Source organism: Lithobates pipiens, unplaced genomic scaffold, assembly GCF_037356315.1.
Source record: "Lithobates pipiens isolate NorthernLeopardFrog02 unplaced genomic scaffold, aLitPip1_a1.2 Scaffold_8, whole genome shotgun sequence".
Lineage (NCBI taxonomy): Eukaryota > Metazoa > Chordata > Amphibia > Anura > Ranidae > Lithobates > Lithobates pipiens.
The window spans coordinates 498,336,407-498,349,448 of NW_027507903.1; the positions used below are offsets into that span (position 1 = coordinate 498,336,407).

Below are 13,042 nucleotides of genomic sequence, written 5' to 3' on the forward strand. Positions count from 1 at the left end.
GGATCGCTGGTGGGGGACCTAAAAAGAGGCGGATTGGAGCTGTTCTGTGCAAAACCATTGCTGAGCCTCCATGATTGAAAGAATTAAAGTCCAATGCATGAAAGGGGTAACCCAGGGACAGTGGGGCTGGATGATGCTAGACATCCTCAAACCAGAGGTGGGCTCTACCTGTCTTACTGCAGCTTCTAATGCACATTGTGAGAATATCAGTGTAGAGTTAAATTAGAATAAGCAGTTCCGAACAGGAGAGGAACCTTTACAACTGTGCAAGACTGAAGGGAAGGCTGGAGTTCACCCTTTACAAATATCTTAATTGTACAGTACAGAACATAAAGTCATTGACCATGGGTTATATGCTGCTACCTTCAGGGGATGGGACAGGGATACTGGCCAAAGCTTTCCTGCGAGCACTTCCTGTACTCCCTCGTATAAACACAAGCACTCCATGTGAATGCAGTTTTTTGCCAGTGCCCTTACGCGATGGATATATTCTTCTAGGGACGTTTTTTTAAACCATTCTTTACTACTCCAACTGACACTTCTATCAGGATCCAACAGCTTATTCTCTCAGGGCCCACTAGCAGTTTCTGGGTCAGTTATCCTTGATAAAGGTCCTGGGAACCGTACCTAGACCCTGCAACAGCAGTGCTGACTTGCAATGTTTGCTTTGGGCACTGGATCCTGTGTTCTGTGCTCACCTTGGCACATGGTACACCAAGTGTAGTTAGCCTTAGGGTGCAGTATAGGTTCAGGGCCATGGTTAATTTCTTTGGCACCCAGACCCTAAAGACTACTTTGGGAGTATGCTCAGCGTGACAGTAAACTTTGGACCCCTCTGGGAACCTGCAGTGTGGCTTCCTTCTATTGTTTTCACATGTGGGGTGATATCCACGTTGATGCTCAGGCAGTGACATAGTTGCTCTATGGCTTTTGGCTGACTAGCTTCCCCCTGCCGTTTGTGCTAAGAATGCAAGAAGCACAACTCTTGGTTTTCCAGTTACCTGTTATTCCAGAAACACAACCACAGGACATCAGGTTATCGTAGCTCCCTCCCGGACAAGCTAAACCCTCTCATTCAGCATCCATTTCATACTCAACTTTATACTCAACAGAGGATCCCCTCACAAAGCAATGGCCGAGACAAGGCACAGGGGAGCTGAGATAAATAGGCCTAATAGCATTCATGCTACAGATGGAATTGAGAGAGTGAAAAAGTGAAATGCTCAGGGTTATAGCTTTTCCCCAGCGCTACAGGAAGTGTAATAGATAAGAACTACATATTAGTTCTTGGTTATCTGCTGCTATTTCTAATTAAAAAGTATAAATGTGCATGCACATTAGAAGTAAACACTCTCTGAGATACGTTCAGCTCAGGCTACTTCTAACTTCTCCTTTATTGGTGGGCGGTGTTAATATTTTATACAGAAAGATACGTCATTGCTATGTTAGTCTAATAGGTACATCTCATTGGTTACAATACAAGAGAAATGAAGAAACTTGATACTTGAAGTTCGGTTGAAGCTGGTTTTCTTATCTCAAATGAATTCTTCTAACGTGGGGGATGTAGGGGGTAGACGCCATCTTACCTCCGAACAGAGAGTCAATCTGTATGCTACATAATAAGTAAGGAGAGTGGGAACATGTATACACATTAACAAATAGACATTTTCTGATTATCATTATGTATATTAGATTCCTTAACAGAAGTACCTGTACTGACACAGCTCCCTTCCTCTAAATCTAGCCCCCTCTCTAGCATGCAACCGACAACCTGTCTGACTTCACTGCACTGACAAATATGTCTGATTTCTTTGGGAAACTTTTAGAACCTTTGGGTCTCGAGCACTCTTGTGCCTGTCCACCATCTCCATTTATTCAGGAGTATGACCCTAAGCTTTACTCACCTCTTTAAAGATGATATGGAGGAAGGTGAGGTAGATGCAGATGAGGATCCTGCACAGGAATTTTCACATCTGCGTTTTATGAGACACAAGCTGAGGCTTAACACAATATTCCTATTGATGTGTACTAGCCTTTGCCCAACAGCACCAGAATCTCCTATACCCAAACAAGCTCCTGTGGACACAAAGCAGTTAGGAAAATCTAGAAAGACTTTCCTCTTGCACATGCATATTATCTATGCTTTGCATGGGGATTGGCCAAATCTTAAAAAGGTATTCCTTCTTCTAAAACTATTTGTTGAAGTATATCATTCTGTTCATTCAGAAACGGAAGCATAGTAAACACAATTTACTACACTTCAGTTAAGAATGAACACAGTGAGTGAGTGTGTTCACTATGTTCATTGAGAAAAGGAAGGTGCTACATACTTACTTACTATCCCTTTATCCCCATCACTGCAGCAGCGGGGGGGGGGGGAGAGAATCTATCAGCACTGTGGAGCCGGGGGGGCTAACATGGGGGAAGCCTGGACAGTAGGGGAATCGGCACCACACACAGTGATTAGGATGTGCCCAGTGACATCATCACTGGGTCTCTGTGCTCATCAGTGCATTGCAGGCATATCATAGCTGGTGGGAGGGGCCAACACATTTCATTATTCCTCATAAGAACCCTGAGGCTGCATTCACACCTCAGCGTAGCGGTTTTGAGCGTTTTTACCGGCGTTTTGTTGCGCGTATTCGCGCGTTTGCATACAGAGTTTTCCGGCGTTTTTTAACTTCGGCATTTTTTTTTAGCCAATAGGAAAAATATTCATCTCTTTTTTCATCTGCTTCCTGGGTACTGTACTTGGTTATTGTACTTCCGGTTCAGCATTGTGCTCCCTGCTCCATATCTAGAACTAGATATGGAGCTAGAACGCTGGCAAAGCGCCGCTGCAGCGGTGCTTTGTGTGCGATTGCGGCCCTCTGCCAGCGTTCTAGCGGCCGCTAGCAGGGCAGTTTTAACCCCCGCTAGCGGCCGAAAAAGGGTTAAAACTGCACACAAAGCACCGCTGCAGCGGCCCTTTGCCAGTGTTCTAGCGGCCGCTAACAGGGCGGTTTTAACCCCCGATAGCGGCCGAAAAAGGGTTAAAATTGCACACAAAGCGCACCGCTGCAACGGCCCTTTGCCAGCGTTCTAGCGGCCGCTAGCAGGGCGGTTTTAACCCCCGCTAGCGGCCAAAAAAGGGTTAAAATCGCACACAAAGCACCGCTGCAGCGGCCCTTTGCCAGTGTTCTAGCGGCCGCTAGCAGGGCTGTTTTAACCCCCACTAGCGCCCGAAAAAGGGTTAAAATCGCACACAAAGCACCGCTGCATTAACCCTTTTTCGGCCGCTAGCGGGGGTTAAAACCGCCCTGCTAGTGGCCGCTAGAACGCTGGCAAAGGGCTGCTGCAGTGGTGCTTTGTGTGCAATTTTAACCCTTTTTCGGCCGCTAGCGGGGGTTAAAACCGCCCTGCTAGCGGCCGCTAGAACGTACTCCTTCACCATTCTTATGAAGCTCTCCTGATCTAGGAGACATACTGTCTCATCCAGTTCTCCTTCCATATTGCTGGTCTCCATTTGAGCTAAAAATGGTGATTTGTGCACTTCCTGTGTATTTTTTATGACATTTATGTCATTTTCTTATGTAAATTATGTAAATTATATTTTCTCTTGAGCAGATACAGCGACAAAACGCCCATAGAAACGCTCGTTGTCGCGCTAAACGCTTGAATCGAGCGTTTCCATTAGTTTCTATGGGAATAAAAACGCCCAAATCAGCCCGATTTGCGCGACAAAAAAGGGTCCGGAACTTGTTTGAGCTTCAGGCGTAGGGCTTCAGGCGACTTGGAGTGGAGATGTGAACCATCTCCATTGAGAATAATGGATTTTTTCCCCTCCAGCGTTTTGTAGCTTCAGGCGTCAAGCTACAAAACGCTCAGGTGTGAATGGGGTCTGAGCCCTGATACAAACAGTGGACTGGCTCTTGGGAGGAGTTATGCAAATATCTAAATACCTCTATGGGTACATGTCAGTCTGGAGGAGTGGGTGTTCCTATGCAGAATGTATTTACATGCAGCAATTATATATAACATAATATAATATATATAACCTATATAACACTCATATGTGATGCTGAGAATCAATTCTTGAAAAATCCTAAATCCAATGAATGAAAGAGGCACGCCAAGGACAGTCAGGCTAGGAAGGAATGGCCTTGATGACACTGGAAGTACTCCAGCCAGGAAATGAAGCGGACTTTATCAGGTTTGCAGCAGCTTCTGATGCATACTGTGAGCTTCTGGTGCATACTGGACTGGACCCCATTAGAACATTGTCCCTTTATTCCTGTTTAGGGACACCTATATTCTTTTGTATTTTCCCATCACTTTCGGCCCAGCCAAAAGCAATCTATTCAAAAGTGAAGAAAAAAGTTTTGTCTTTCGCTACAATAATGCAAATACAGCATCAGTATAATGTGTTTGATAAAGGAAAGATGCATGCATGCCCACAGGTTTGTATGGGGCATTTGCACGCTAGGTGTTATTAAAAAGTAGTTCTAGGCAGGGGTGGACTGACAACTCATGGGGCCCCCGGGAAATATGAGATTATGGGGCCCCCAGGCAATGCGAGATTATGGGGACACACAGTATACACACACACACCGTATACAATCACACAGTACACACAGTATACACAGACATGTTTCTATTGGCTGAGAAGGTACTGGAAAGGTGGGGAAGCTATGATCTCAGGATTTTTAGACCAAAAGGATGTCGGTAAGGGACATTTCAGAGACAGATGTAAAAAAAAAAAACTGATTTTTTTTACATACTGTCCCTGGTTTTACTGAGGCTGGCAACCCTGATGGGGCCCCCTAGTGCCTCCGGGCCCTCGGGCAGTGCCCGAGTGGCCCAATGGTCAGTCCGCCCCTGGTTCTAGGCCATACAGGATAAACAATTTTTGGGGAATCATTTTACCAGCTAAGGAGAAGGCGATCAAACGTGTCACTGCCCCGCCGTCTTCCTCTTCTTCTAACTGGCAATGAACACCACCACACCTGAGCCTTTTCTCTCCAGTAAGCCCACCCACCTCTCAGGTTACTTAGCAGCCATTCCCACTGGAAGCCTGACTTTAAGTTTCAGCTGATTTGTGGCAACTTGCAAATATCAGGCCGTTTCACAGCTACTGAAACAAGTGAGATAAGGCATGTTATATATTGGGGTGGAAGTGTCCTTTAATAAGAGGAGGTTATTCACATTTTGAATCGGGGTCCAGCTAAAGTTAGATATTCACCTGAAAGAGTCTAAATTTGCTGTGCGGATGTTATAAGCATTCACACAGGCGCAACAAATGGTCGCTGTATTGTTTGTGATATTATTATCTCCTATGATAGCCTCAACTAGTGGCCATAATGTATTTTTTTCCTGAAATATCAGTGAAAAAAATGTTTTTGCTTTAGTTTTTTTACAGGTGAAAATAACTTTTGGTAATTTTATAGTAGTATTAACTTGCTGCCCTCCGCCCACATTACATTTACTACGAGCAGGCGGCACAGACAGGCAGGATCACGTACATGTATGTTTTCCAGCTTCTTCCAGGTTCAGGAAGCAAATGTGTGTGCCCTCTGCTGACCCGCACTGTCACTGGCTACAGCGCAATTTTGGCAGCAGGTCCCAGCCAATGATTTTGGCTATGGACCTGCTGGTCAGCTGTAGCCAATCACAAAACAGAGTCCTGTGTTTACAAACAATTTGGCTGCCTCTTCTCTCTGTAAAGCAGGGAGAATAAACAGCCAGATCTGTAAGTTAACGCAGCGCACATTACACTTGTTAGGCACACAGTTGACTCCATACTTACCCCCAGATGTTAACCCCTTCAGAGCCACTCCCATTAATACAGTATCAGTGTCAGATGTTAACCCCTTCCCAGCCACTCCCATTAGTACATTGTCAGATGTTAACCCCTTCCCAGCCACTCCCATTAGTACAGTGTCTGTGTACAGTATTTGATCACTGTATTAGTGTCACTAGCGAAGTCAGTATCAGTTAGTGTACCTCCCAGCAAAGGTCTGTTAGTGCCAGATTTCCTGCCACATTATCACAGTCCCACTAGGATTTATTGATTACCACTATTACATTATAGCGTCTATAGCTGCATAAATTCCAGTATATATACACCATAGTTTGCAGATGCTATAACTTTCACACAAACCAATATACACTTATTGGGATTTTTCTTTTACCGAAGACAAGTAGCAGAATATATGTTGGCCTAAATTTATAAAGACACTTTATTTTTTATATTGGATATGTTTTATAACAGAAAGTAGAAAATGTTTGTTTTTCCAAATTGTCGATCTTTTTTCATTTATATAATAAAAAATAAAAAAGCCAGCGGTGCTCAAATACCACCAAAAGAAAGCTCTATTTCTGTGAAAAAAAAATGATATAAATTGTATTTGCATACAGTGTTGCAATTAAATTAGCACAGTGCTGAATAGCAAAAAATACCCTGGTCATGAAGGGGGTAAAGCCTTCCAGAGTTCAAGTGGTTAATGACGTTTCACCAAAGGGTACCTCTGTGGTTGACTGAAAACGTGGTACAAACAAGACAAAATAGGGGGTAGGGCTAAGACCCTGACAAAATAGGGGGCTGGGCAGCTTCATGGCAGATGAGGTTCAGTATTGACTATCATTTACATAGGTCAGTTATTCAATCTGGAGAAGAGGCGCTTAAGAGGGGCTATAATTCCCACAACCATGATTTGAGGTTAGAAGAACGGGGCTTGACCTCAGATTTCGAAAAGGGTTCTTTACTGTTAGAGCAGTAAAAATGTTGAACTCCCTCCCCCAGGATGTGATACTAGCTGGGAGTGTTCAAAACCTCAAAAACTTTTAGATGTTTTCCCCAGAAAGCAGAATATACAGGGTTGTGGAAATGTTAGAGAATACAAATCACACACATAGGTTGAACTGGATGGAACTTTTTTCAACCTTATAACCATGTAATATAGGGAATATTTGTTTCACCTGTGTAAATATTTAAGACATTCGTATGCTTTTTTTTTTTTTTACATAGACCCCTTGGTGTTATGTGCAAAACAGACAGTTCTTCAAGATACTTTTGATAAATGAGATTCAGTTTGGCTGGAGAAGTTGAAATTCATATTTTTTATCTAATATTTGAAACTAAAATGTGAGGTTTATTACTGTTATCCAGTGCTGGAAAAATGGCAATGTTCTCATTAGCGCTACATCAAGGTCTTGTTTTAGCTTGGCCCTTATCAGAAGGTTGTCTGTGTGCACAGAGGACGATTTGAAGAGTAATAATGGGATTTGCAGACACTTCAAAGTGCTCACACTTTAGCAGTATGGAAATGGATAAATAAAACCATGCTTTTAGATGCGTCTGACTTCTATCCTACCATTATCAGTTAAAACCTGTCCCCTGGATGTCAACCTTCCCTACCTGAACCCTAACACTTTACCTAACTTTTAAACTTGATTGTAAAGTCTTATTTTTTTCCTATAAAAATAATAAACATGTTATACTTACCTGCTCTGTTGCAGTGGATTTGCACAAAGCAGCCCCAATTCTTCTCTTCTGGTCCCTCTTCTGTGATCCTGGCCCCTCCTTCCTGTTCAGTGACCCCACAGCAAGCAGCTTGCTATGGGGGCACCCGAGCCGAGTCACAGCTCCCTGTGTCCATGCAGACACGGAACGCCTGGCCCATCCCCTCTCTCTCCTGACTGGCTAGCGCCAGCCAATGGCACCGCTGCTCTGTCTTAGCCAATCAGGAGGGAAAATCCTTGGATGGCTGAGACACTTGTTGACATCGCTGGACAGAGAGGGACCTCAGGTAAGTATTAGGTTCCATGCACACTGGGCTTATAAAAACGTCTGTTCTCTTTGGAGTAAAAAAACTTTCATATAGAGCATCATTTGTATAAAGTTTAGGAGAGTTTTACATTTTTTTCTGCCAGTAAGCTCCAATTAGAAATGTGAATCAGAAGGGTTTTTTTGCAGCTTCTAAACGTTGATCTTAAAATATGCCTGTAAATGTCCTAATGGACATGGACACATCGAAAAACATTGAGCTGCTCCTACAAGCAGAACACAAAACTGTAGGAGCAATGTTTTTTTACGCCAGTGTGCATGGAGCCTTTGGGGGGCTGACGCACACATAGAATGCATTAAGATAAAAAAAAAACCTTCTGCCTTTACAACCACTTTAACACTTTAGGTAAATCTTTACTCAGTATCTGATAGGCTGTATAACAGGCACCTTTAAGCTAGATTGAAAATCCAGATCAGTTCAGCAGGGACTGGCTGAATTTCAATCCACGTATGGGCACTGTGTTTGTACAGAAGTCAATCTACCAATCGACCGCTGAAAAATTTCCTCTTAGTCAGCACTGTAGGCTATAGGTGTAGCGCTGATCAGTGTATTCTGATGGCAGGGAAGTCTCCCCACTGTCATTTTATTCTGACAGTGGGGAGACTTCCCTGCCATCAGAATACACTGATCAGCGCTGCAAGCTATAGCCTACAGTGCTGACTAAGAGGACATTTTTCAGCGGTCGATTGGTAGATTGACTTCTGTACAACCACAGTGCCCATACGTGGATTGAAATTCAGCCAGTCCCAGATTCCCTCATCCACCTCGAATGTGTGGATGGGAGAATTGGGTCTTTTTTTTTTTTTTTTTTTTGTTCAATTCGCTTGTTGAACCAAAAAAATGTCTCCCCTATGGCTAGCTTTTGGCCTATTTTGACAGGCGTTCTTTTCAAACTGTTATTCAAATGCAAATGCACGTTTGACTAGAAAAATGCAGCCTTTGAACTTCCATGTGTACTGCTCAGTTAAATATGAAGTGTGGGCAAAAACTTTTTTTGGACATTAGCTATATACCAGTAAGGTACCTCTAAAAAATGTTTGACCCCCTCCCTCTGACAGTGATGTCACTGCTGAACTTTCAGTGGTGACATTGTTATTCGGGGGTGTACCTCTGCCATTCAGAAAGCTCCTTGTATTATTATCAAAGCTTCTGTGATTGGATAAGTGGCATATTACCATCACAATCTCCTCTTGTCCAATCACAGAATGCCCCCACTGTGGGCACACATCATTAGAGGTAATGTATTGGTACCCAGCTAATGTCCTAATAAAGTTTTTGACCATGCTTCAGCTTTAACGTGAATGAGATTTTGTGAACACGTATCAGACATGTGTTGGACTTGCATTCCAAAACACCACCAGTTGACTTGAGTCCCAAAAGCTGGCCATAGACAGTTCAAATTCCTACTGAACCAGCTGAGATTCAAAGCATGTATAGGCATGCTGAATGTACCCAAGTTGATCTATCGATCACATTGCAATTACATGCAATTATCTCGAGATTAAAACTGTTAATGGGCAGGCTGAATGTACCAAGTTGATCGATCTATCAACTTGGGTACAACCAGCCTGCCAGATTCTCTTGCGATTTTTGTCTTTTCCCTGCGGGGACAGCTTCCCCTACCCCCCCCCGCTGGAAGAGCACAATGGCTTAGCAGGAGGCATTCCCCTGTCAACACTGTCCATGGTTGCAGGAAAGAAATTCATTCCATCTATGGCCAGCCTAAGGCTGAACTCCAGGGGAAAAAAAGCTTTTATTCTAATTTACAAATATTTTGCCTGGCGGGGAAGCAAAAGGAATATCCATATTTGCATCTGTGAAGAGATGCATTAAAGTGAACCTTCTTAGTATTTTCATACCTCCCAACAGTCCCGGATTGGGTGTGACTTTCTTGCATTTCAAGCTTTGTGCTGTGTACAGGGACTTTGTTCTGCATTAGGGCAGCAGTGAGAGTGAGTGAAGCTGTCAACTCATACCTCTGATATCTGGGATGGGCAAGGCCGATATGCGGGGCTCCGCCCCCTTTGTCAGACAACCCGCGCATAAACAGCGGGCGTTTATACAATGCTGGCCGGGGAAGAAGGTGGTAGGGGGCAGAACCAATTGTAACTACTGTATGTGCACCCACAGTGGTGTAAGATTCAAGTTTATTATATATCACTGTGTGTGCACATGCAGTAGTTACAATTGGTCCTGCCACCTTCTTTCTCGGCCAGCTGTTTGTCTATGCATGGGTTGTTTGACAAAGGGGGTGGAGACACATATTAGCTCCACCCATCCCCAGCATCAGAGGATGGACTTGTGCTCTGTACGTATGGCATTCCTGAACTTTGCACTCCATACAAAACGCACACCTGAACTTTGCACTCTGTACACATTTCATGCCTGAACCTTGCACGCTGTGCGTAGCACATTTGCGAACCTTGCACCCTGTACGAATTTCATTCCTGAACCTTGCACTCTGTATGATATGTACTACTGAACCTTGCACCCTGTACAGATTTCATTCCTGAACCTTGCACTCTGTACAGATTTCATTCCTGAACCTTGCATCCTGTGCGGATTTCATTCCTGAACCTTGCACCCTGTACGGATTTCATTCCTGAACCTTGCACCCTGTACGGATTTCATTCCTGAACCCTGCACTCTGTACGGATTTCATTCCTGAACCCTGCACTCTGTACGGATTTCATTCCTGAACCCTGCACTCTGTACGGATTTCATTCCTGAACCCTGCACTCTGTACGGATTTCATTCCTGAACCTTGCACCCTGTACGGATTTCATTCCTGAACCTTGCATCCTGTACGGATTTCATTCCTGAACCCTGCACTCTGTATGGATTTCATTCCTGAACCTTGCACCCTGTACGGATTTCATTCCTGAACCTTGCACCCTGTACGGATTTCATTCCTGAACCTTGCACTCTGTACGAAACAATTGTGCTGGGGTGTGTGTCTGTGAGACTCCAGCTTGTAGCACAGCAAGCAAAGCTTTCTTTATAAGTACAAGGAAGCGTGCTTTTAAGCCACACCCCTTCAGCCCCTCCCACTCTTAAGCATTTGGTCACACCCATTTTGCCAAGCTACGCCTGTCGCAGGTCACTTCCTCTCTCATTGTGAAGTTTAAAAGTTGGGAGGTATGGTGTTCTTACTTTATCTTCTAAAACACTGGCACCAAAAGCTTCTACTCCCACTTCCAGAGTGAGGCAATGAAAGTAACTGACCAGCATAGTAGATATAAAATGTTTCTCTGACAGGTCCACTTCAGCTATTACAAAGACCAAAGAGAGGAGGTTAAAGTTTTGCTCAACAAATCTTACAAGCCTCTTGGAAGTGCAGAAACGTTTATCATTATGCAGAACACTAGATCTATAAACAGCCATTCTAAACATCTTGTGCAAAATTCATAACTTTCTCTAATACAATTCCTCCAAGGATTGTGATTGTAGAACACTTGCAGCGGAATACTTAATGAGACAGAAAAGTAAGACATCTAATTAATCCAAATGTGCCTTGCCTTAGGAAATAGAGAGTCTGCTTCTAACCTCTGTCTCATTGGGGATGGTTCACATTGCAACCTCTGAGGTCTAGTTTCAAATATTAGATTTGAACTTCTGTGCATCTTCTGTCTGGAATACAGAAGTCTCGGTGCAGCATGTCATGTAACTGGGTCTCGAACTAGCAAACTTTTTTTACACTGAACATCACAAGCAGATTAGAAGAAGTGATGAAGGGATTATATTTTCAGTTTGCACTTGTTTGACTAAAGTTGTATCTTCAATATCTTCAATGTTTGACATGCATGAACAGAGTACCAAAATTAATGTCAGGTGCATTTAGATGAGTGTAGAAGCGTTTGGCGTTTTTTATGCCCAAAAGCTCCTCCCCTGAATGCAGAAGCATCAATTTCTGGAGAGGAGCTTTTGGGCATTAAAAATAAGCCTTGATTGCCTCTAAACTCTGCTGATCCTAAACTCCTTTAAAGCGGTTCTGCACCTAAAAAATAATAACACGGAGAGTAAGAACAGAGCTACACAGGCAATTTTCAGTAGATCTTCAATAGTCACAGAACTAACATTTCTAACATTTAAAGTGGTTCTGCACCTAAAAAAAAAAAAATATTAAAAGCCAGCAGCTACTAATATTGCAGCTGCTGACTTTTAATAAATTGACACTTACCAGTCCCAGGGTCCAGCGATGTCGGCGGCAGATGAGCGATCACTCGTCTCTCTGCTGCCCCCGCCGCCATCCTCTGTCAGGGAATCGGGAAGTGAAGCGTTGCGGCTTCACTGCACGGTTCCCTACTGCGCATGCGCGAGTCACGCTGCGTGTCTTCTGGTCCCCGTTGTGTCCTGGGAACTGTGTGTTTCCCAGAACACAACGGGGGGCGGGACATCTTCAGGGGTCTGCGGCGATCTGTTCCGGAAGTGGGTGCAGATACCTGGATTATCCAGGTAACTGCACCCCCCTCCCCCCTGAAAGGTGCCGATTGTGGCACCGGGGGGGGGGAGGGATCAGATTAGCGGAACTTCCTCTAAAAGCTTATGTATGTATGGACACAAGGGTTGATTTACTAAAGGCAAATACGCTGAACACTTTGCAAAGTGCAATTGCACTCTGTCCAGTACAGTTGCTCCAGAGCTTAGTAAATAAGCAGACCTCCATCGTAGAATCATATCCAAGCAAAAAATGTTTTATAATTTTTTTTATTTCCCTTGCACGTGATTGGGTACACTTTTTCAAAGTGAAGCATTACCTCATTTACCAAGCCTTTAGTAAAGTAACCTCATAGGCTTTTTTTAGGTGCATTCGGGGGCTTAGGCAAAAACCGCCAAAAGCAAACTCCATGCAAATAGGTGCTGCAAGGCCAAACTGCTAACCAGAATAGATAGATTGTAGGGGAACAGGGTTGGGGTGATTTAGTGTTGGCAACTGTAAACGTTGCACTAGAAATGGACACTGGACAGTCCAAGCAGTTTTTGTACAGCAAGCCCACAGCATGGGTGCACGTGGCCATCCTCGGCTATCATCCGGTGTGTCTTGCAGGGTTGTAGTAGGGGATCAGACCCTGGTCACTTCCAGTGGCGTCCGTCGCTCTGGGGTGTTTGTGTCCTACAATGAGCACGTCAGCAGGTGGAGAACGTCAGCCGCTTGAGATTGAGGGGTGTAGCTACAGCACTCGCGTTCGGAGCATGCGTGCTCCTTCATCAGGCAT

General features: G+C 44.1%; 1 protein-coding gene across 3 annotated transcripts in view; it reads left to right on the forward strand.

Moving 5' to 3' along the window:
• The window catches only part of AGBL3 (AGBL carboxypeptidase 3), a 245,419-nt gene that overhangs the window by 164,402 nt on the left and 67,975 nt on the right, over window positions 1-13,042 (forward strand). The window lies entirely within an intron of this gene.